The sequence below is a fragment of the Trachypithecus francoisi genome, unplaced genomic scaffold, assembly GCF_009764315.1.
Source record: "Trachypithecus francoisi isolate TF-2019V2 unplaced genomic scaffold, Tfra_2.0 Lachesis_group1, whole genome shotgun sequence".
Taxonomy (NCBI): domain Eukaryota; kingdom Metazoa; phylum Chordata; class Mammalia; order Primates; family Cercopithecidae; genus Trachypithecus; species Trachypithecus francoisi.
In genome coordinates, this window is record NW_022681454.1 from 183,354,052 (window position 1) to 183,362,497 (window position 8,446).

The following is an 8,446-nucleotide window of genomic DNA, read 5'->3' on the forward strand; positions in this document are numbered from 1 at the left end:
TTTTTGTCTTTTTGTAGAGAGGGAGTTTCACCATGTTGGCCAGGCTGGTCTCAAACTCCTGATGTCATGATCCGTGGCTTAATAGCTTGAGAATCTCAAAGTGGTCACACTTCTAACATGGCAGCTGACTTCTAAAAAGCAGGAAACAGAAGCTTCGAGAGCATTTAAGGGCTACACCCTGAACTAGCACAGTATTATTTTGGCTTTATTTCATTGGTCAAAGCAGTCACTGTACTTGCCGCTGTTAAAGGAGGAGGAGAGGTAGACTCCATTGCTTGATAGGGGTCACATTGTAGAAGAGCTTTTGGAAGACACTGTTGTGATCATACTTGGTTGGAAAACACAATCTCCCACATTCAACAAACCTTTGATGAGTGCCCTTCATGCCCAGATACCAGGCTAATTCCTAATGATTAGAATGCAAGCAACCCATAGTCCCTGCGAGTTAATAATTGTAGCAGCTGAGTCACATACTACCTCCAACCCCTAGCCTTCCTCACAAGTACTGCTGTCAAGCTACTGCCTGATATTACATCAATACTTCTTTCCACTTAGCCATGACTTTGCTTCTACCCTTGTGAAGTTGCACCTGGTTGGCCTCACCCTCTGTTCTAACCTAAAAATCTCATTCTGAATATCGACCTCTTCAACTGTCATTATTCAATAAGCATACTATTCATATTTTAGTTAAATTCTTTTCTTTTTCAACATATATTTATTGAACATTTTCAATAGTGAAGGCATTCATAAAAATATATACATTAAATGGAACATGAACGATCACTTAACCCTTTGTCATACTACTAGATTCTCCCCAAAGCTAATATTAATTCATCAACACATGCCAAATACAGCTGTTCCAGTGAACTAAAACCTCTGTGCATGTGTTGTTTGCCAGCCCATATTTCTACAACTAGTTCCAAAGAAAGATGATGAAGCTTTCACAGGGCCCATATTTGCTATATCTGATCTATGAGAACCATATCCTATTAAAAAAAAATAGATCTAGTTTAATGACAATGCAAATACAAACAGGTCCCAATTGATTACCGTTTTCTATTTTAGGGTCTTACATGATATTTGTTTTATAACATTTTATATTTTATTATCTTTTTGAGTATTAACACTTATTTTATTTGATCTTTGAAAGCACCCAAACCTGTGTAACAATTTAATTAATATACTCAACTGAGTGTAAATCATTGGCCTTCATGATCCAGAGTTCCATCACAATATTGCTTTGTCTTAAGTCATCCTCAATAGCAGCACTGATTACTGTACCGTAAGTACCCTGGTTACAAAGAGTTGCAATTGCTCTACAAATTAATAGACCAAAAAGGAAGTATCTATGAGACAATTTCCTTCATATTTGAACCCAACATAAGGATCTAAAGGCTGTAATCTCTCACACAAAATCTCTTCAGATAAGACAAACACCTGACTTTAGGTTTGGAAGCATATGATTTTCTAAAATATGAACACATAGATTTGGTTTCTGGTAGCTAAATTTTGTTTTTCCATTTTTATTTTTGCATCTGATAACCAGAAAAATAAATACATTTGGAAATAATAAATTATAAATTATTTGGAGTAGATAAAATGAAAGTTATTTCTAAGTTCCGTATTATCAAAGATAGGCTAGTTTCATTCCTCTGCTGAATCAACTCATTCGTGGCAGAGCTATGCTGTTTTGGGATCTGATACTTTACTTTGAGATTCCCTGGAAGCTGCCTAGGATGGGCTTTCTGGAAGCTCCTTGTTGTCGGGCTTTCCTGTTCATACAATACACTTCTCATCTGGAAAACCAGAATACGGCAGGCCTGGATATAATGATATCCCATTATCCATTCCATCTCTAAAATATATATCAAATATTAACTAAGTAAATCAATTACATGGGTAACTTGCTTAAAAGTAGTGACTATATATTTTTTAAGAATGACCTGAGCCCACTGCAGACGGTTAAGAATCCTGATGTCACCCCATAAATGTTACCAATCTACGATATTACAAGTATTCCTATACTTGATGGCATTCTGTTTCTAACCTATAGGGAAACTACGTCACAGGGCTTTATAACCCTGTAAAACATCAGAGATGTCATTCATTCCAACATTAAAATTAAAGGTTTTCCAGATTCTACGTATAAGTCCTATCCACCAGACCATAAATTCTTTTAAAAATTATTAAATCCCCCTTTATTTCAAATGAGAAAAGTTCCTTTTAGACCTAGGGGTCTTAGGTTCAAGTGCCAAAAATGAAAGCATTTGTCATAAAACCACAAAAAGAACGTTGATTAAAGAACCCCTAATGAAGATCTGACATTTAATCTGCTCTTTCATTGGATAAGATCTTTAAATATTCTGTCTTTATGAATTCATTTGGAATAGTACTTGATCATAGGAACGTGACTCTACACTGGTACTAAAAGAAGATAATTAAGCAATATGTTCTACCAAGGACATCCCCACCCTACACCATCCGTCATCCCGCTTGGAGAGTTAATAATTTCAGTCATGTTGCTGTGACATTGTAATGAGAATCTTTCATATCCGGCAGCGACTTTGTCAACTGGACCTGTTCTAGGGAAAAACACTGGCAGCTCTATAGTAAAACTTTCCTACGTTTGCTGTGCCCCTTCTGAGGTCCTCCCGCCCCCACAGTAGTAAAGGAAAATGTTAACAGGACTTAGATGGCAGACAGGCTCCTAAGGACTGTCCCTCATACTCCAGTCGCCCTTGTCGACACACTACCAATGTACACTGAGATAAACAACATTGTACAAAGCACCAAAGGCAAACAGTGTGCGCTATTTGTTAATACAGATAGAGAAGCAGCTACACCAAAATGATACACTAAGAAATAGAGCCACATTTTAAGAGGAAATGTAAAAATAGTTTTGTGAAACTGACTCATAGTTGAAGGTCTAAAAGCATCTTTTTCTCTTTGCTTTTTTATTTTTCCTCGAGAAGTTTCCTGTTGGTTAAAAATCTGTATAAAGCCAAAGACAGTTGAACAGTTGAAATCTTCCCTACACTACATTCCAGTCTCATCCAAGGCCTCATCTCAACAAAAACACTGAAAGTAAAAAGAGGCTATCAGAATAACAATGAGAATTTGGTTTTCAGAATCCCAGTCAACTGGGGTGTGTGTGTGTGTGTGTGTGTGTGAGTGCGCGCGTGTGTGTGAATGTTTCTTTTGCTCACATAAAGATAACAGGAAACCTGTACCAGAGAAGCACTTACTCCCACAGGCAAAAATATAGTAATTTCCACATTATTAGTAATTTTTATTTACTGGCCAAACAATTGTAATAGGTATTAGTGTGTGTTTGTGACTTTCAAATAGCTCATTTATGGAAAAATCTGAACTTTTCGTAAACCCTTATGAAGGTAGAAAAGACTTTAGGCCGGGCATGGTGGCTCACACCTGTAATCCCAGCACTTTGGGAAGCCGAGGCGGGTGAATCATGAGGTCCAAAGATTGAGACCACCCTGGCCAACATGGTGAAACTCCGTCTCTACTAAAAATAACAAAAATTAGCCGGGTGTGTTTGCTGCATGCCTGTAATCCCAGCTACTTGGGAGGCTGAGGCAGGAGAATCGCTTGAACTTGGGAGGCAGAGGTGGCAGTGAATTGAGATCGCGCCACTGCACTCCAGCCTGGTGACAGAGTGAGACTCTGTCTCCAAGAAAAAAAGACAAAAAGAGAAGACTTTAGACTCCACCATGAGGTCCTGGAAACCCACAGATGCTAGATGTTTGCCCTCAGAAAGGCCCATAGGAAAGGCTTTCTATTGACCCCACAGGAATACAAACAACTCTCTCAAGGTTTTCAACTTTATGTTAAGATCTTGAAGTCTCATGAGGCTGAAGACAAAATATTACATCAGGAAAAGATTATGTGGGGAAAAGGTTTTAACCATATCGCATTTCCATTGAGAAAGTAAACCAAAGACAAAGTAGACGCTCCAACAGCATTTTCTTGCTGAGCTTAGTTTTGTCCACATCGTAATAACTTTTGTCTTTCTAGGTTAGGATGGAGATTTGGGGAGATTTTGTTTGCTCTAAATAAAGGTCTTGTGCTTCTATGAAGAGATGGGATTCAGTGGGTCTCTACTCAGACCCCTCATCGCGCATATCACAGTGGCCTGGACACTGGAGGAAAGATTTCCTTTCTCACCCGTCAGTGGGTTCACGGCTGAAACCCATGTAACAAAAGACAGATGAACACGCAGAAAGCGTACAGGTTTACTAAAGTAAGTCTCATGTGACGTGAGAGCCTTGGAAAATGAAGACCCAAAGAAACCAAAGAAATAGAGTGCTCTGTGGATCTTTATGCTGGGTGTGATGATGTGGACAGCTGTGGAGAAGCATAATCTGACAAAGGAGGCAGGGCCTAATGGTAACAAGCCGAGGCAACACTTTTTGAACGAGGCACTTTCTCGGATTCTTCTCTGTCCTCATGTCCTCAGAACAAGGACATTTGTTACTTCCAGCTATGAGGTGGGCACCTCTCACGTGAGGATCTTATGACCTAACTCTGGGGAAGGTCAGAAAATTCTTTTCTAGTTTTTGTTGTTGTTTTTGTTTTTGAGAGGGAGTCTCACTCCATCTCCCAGGATGGAGTGCAGTGGCGTGATCTCGGCTCACTGCAACCTGCGTCTCCTGAGCTCAAGTGATTCTCCTGCCTCAGCCTCCCGAGTAGCTGGGATTATAGGCACCTGCCACGACGCCTGCCTAATTTTGTATTTTTAGTAGAGATGAGGTTTCACCATGTCGGCCGGGCTGGTCTCGAACTCCTGTCCTCAGGTGATCCGCCTGCCTTGGCCTCCCAAAGTGCTGGGATTATAGGTGTGAGCCACTGTGCCCGGCCTCTTTTCTAGTTTTTATCACCTGCTTCAGGGGCGAGGGGTGGGAGAAGGTCAAAAGGTCCTTCCTGCTTCTGTGGTTTTCTCAAATGCCAAGAGCCATACTTTGTGGTGTCAAGCCCCGAATTTCATCAGCTGCAACTGCTTTCACCTCTCCTGCTCCCACAGGACTCCGTGTTCCCCAAAGGCCATTTCTTCTCATCTGTGACTCTCCATCCCAAACACAATGCTTGGCAGTGTGACCAGTATGTGCTTAGTGCATATTAGTGACCTTGAAAATGTTCTCAAGGCCAGACTCCAAAAAAAATTATAAATACATGGAAACCAGTGGAATTACATAAAGGCAAAATTATTCAAAGAAAGTCAACTCACCATTGAGAGAAAAAGAAAGTCAACCCCTCTCTGTGCTGAGTAAAATTTTTACTTTATTTCAGCACTTTTCAAAACTACATGAGTTGGCCAGGCGCGGTGGCTCAAGCCTGTAATCCCAGCACTTTGGGAGGCTGAGGCGGGTGGATCACGAGGTCAGGAGATCGAGACCATCCTGGCGAACACGGTGAAACCCCGTCTCTACTAAAAAATACAAAAAACTAGCCGGGCGAGGTGGCGGGCGCCTATAGTCCCAGCTACTCGGGAGGCTGAGGCAGGAGAATGGCGTAAACCTGGGAGACGGAGCTTGCAGTGAGCTGAGATCCGGCCACTGCACTCCAGCCTGGGTGACAGAGCGAGACTCCGTCTCAAAAAAAAACCTACATGAGTCACATAAAAAAATCACTGGGGCTGGGTGCAGTGCCTCACACCTGTAATCCCAGCACTGTGGGAGGCCAAGGTGGGTGGATCACCTGAGGTCAGGAGTTTGACACCAGCCTGACCAACATGGTAAAACCCCTTCTCCACTAAAAATACAAATTAGCTGGACGTGGTGGCACGTGTCTGTAATCCCAGCTACTCGGGAGGCTAAGGCAGGAGAATCGCTTGAACCTGGGAGGCAGAGGCTGCAGTGAGCTGAGATTCCACCACTGCCCTGCAGCCTGGCGACAGAGTGAGACTCCATCTGAAAAAAAAAAGGAAGAAGAAGAAAGAAAAAGAAAGAGAAAAAGAAAGAAAGAAGAAAAAGAAAGAAGAAAGAGAGAGAAAGAAAAAAGGAAGGAAGGAAGGAAGGAGGAAGGAAGGAAGGTCGCCAGAAGCCTTGAAAAGTCACCTCTATTAATAAAGGCAACTGTTTTCCTATGGAACACATTACATCATACATGGACATCTTTCCTTTTTATGGAAGACATATTAGTGTTCTTACTTATTGACCTGATCCTAACACCTCTAAATTTTAAATGAAATTTTTTCCTATATTTAACCTGATATGTTGTTCCTTTTTGGATGGGTTTATAGCGGATATCCAGTTTTCTTACTTGTTACATAAATTCCTGATTTGTGTTCCAGAAATTTAGTTCCACCTTCCTTTTTTTTTTTTTTTTTTCTGTGAAAATACTTTTCAGGATGATGGCAGCTTCATTATTCTAAGGGGAAATGTAAATTTGAGTTCTGAAATTGTTTTTGAACACCAGGGTTTCTCCTTTTTGTATTTTAACTGAGAAGTAAACAAAAATGTTCCACTTAAACACTTAGACATGATTTATTCTATAAGTTAACTCTTTACCATGGAATAAAGTCACCTTTAGAAAATGACGGGAAAAAAGATAGATGGGAAGGTGTTTGTTCTCTGATATTTTTCCAGACCCCACAGAAGCAAGGAGAGGGGTAACCCATGCTTTTCTTTCCTAAAGCAATAGCCATTTCTCCCCACCCCCAAAAAAAACAACTGCTGCTGTCCCCGAACACCTTAACGCCCTGTTATTCTTTCTTTACTCCATTCTGCTCCTGCTCATTCCTCTAATGGTATCAGCTTTCCTATACCAGAGCACATGAGGATCCCTTTGGTCGTATCTTGTCAATACCAAATAGAATATGACAAGTGATAAACCAGTTGTCTAATTCTTAAAGTTTCAAATGTTTTCCATGATTTCTCCACCGTGGCCTCATATATGTCGTTGACATCCTCCTTCCTGTGGAACCGGAAAGACTGACTGTTTCTGTTCTGAATTTCAACCCTCAGTGTAAGCAATGGGGAACAAAGCACCCTGTCCCTGAGGAAAAATAATAAAGAAAACATTTAACCTAGAAAACAATAAATGTTTGTTTCAAAATGTTTTGTATCCAATCAAAGGGTGACTGAATACAAAATAAACCAAACCAAGGAGATTTTTCATCTAAATTTAATGAAGTGGGAGACACCAGGAGTAACTAACTGTCAGTGGGCTTCAGAAACAGATCTCAACGTAAATCTCTGAAATTGCATTCAAGATCCTGATACGTAAGAACCGCAATCTAGCCAGGAAGCACAGGTAAGCAAACAAAACATCTAAAAGAAGGCTTTTACATTAAAAAAAAAAAAAATCAGAAAATAGTACTTGACAAACTTCTAATAAAATTCAAAACCCTCATGAAAAATGGTAGGAGGAAATGCCACGTTAAATGTCCCAGCTGTATTGTACTCAAACCTCCTGCAGGTGCACAGACACAAGGAAGAGACAGTGTTGCAGTAAGCACACCTGTTGTGTTAGAGGAACTGTATAGATGAATCACGTGAAATAGAATGGTTCCATTGTCACCGAGTAGAACCCATTGCTCAATAGCTCTGACCAATATTATTTTCTAGATATTAAACACAACATAAATATTTAAAATGTTTATGTTGGCCAGGCATGGTGGCTCATGCCTGTAATCCCAGCACTTTGGGAGGCCCAGGCAGGCGGCTCGTGAGGTCAAGAGATTGAGATCAGCCTGGCCAACATGGTGAAACCCCGTCTCTACTAAAAATACAAAAATTAGCTGGGCGTGGTGGTGCACACCTGTAGTGCCAGCTACTCAGGAGACTAAGGCAGGAGAATTGCTTGAACCCTGGAGGTGGAGGTTTCAATGAGCCGAAATTGCACCACTGCACTCCAGCCTGGGCAATGGAGAGAGACTCCATCTAAAAAAAAAAAAAAGTTTATATTGAGGACCATGTTTCAATCCACAGAGCTAAGAGATTTGCCCTCAAATTACAAACTGTTTTGTAAAGTAGAACAGAAATGCCCCACGACTCTCCCTTCATTTATTTTATATTGTTCCTGTGATCATTGTCTCTCTTTTCAATAAGTTTCTCATTCAAACAAAGTGGAAAATTCCGGTGATTATCTGAGTCAAAAAACAGATATTTTACCTAAGTTATCAGAGCTTTGCTGTGACTGTGCAGACTTGCTCTCTGTGCACTAAAGGCTCCCAAATCATTTACATTATTTTAGTCCTGGTCATATAAATTATTAGTTCTGCTTTAGAGATTAGGAAATTGATGTATTTCATTCTTGCATTTCACACATATCAAGGTGGTCACTTTACTAAATGTGGAAGACATAAAGATTAATGTGATTCAGTCTCTGACCAAAAGGAACTCGCACAGAGAAGCATATAGATTTCACTATAAAACCATAGAAACCACGGAACATTCTATAATAAATCTATAACAAAGATCTAAGTGCA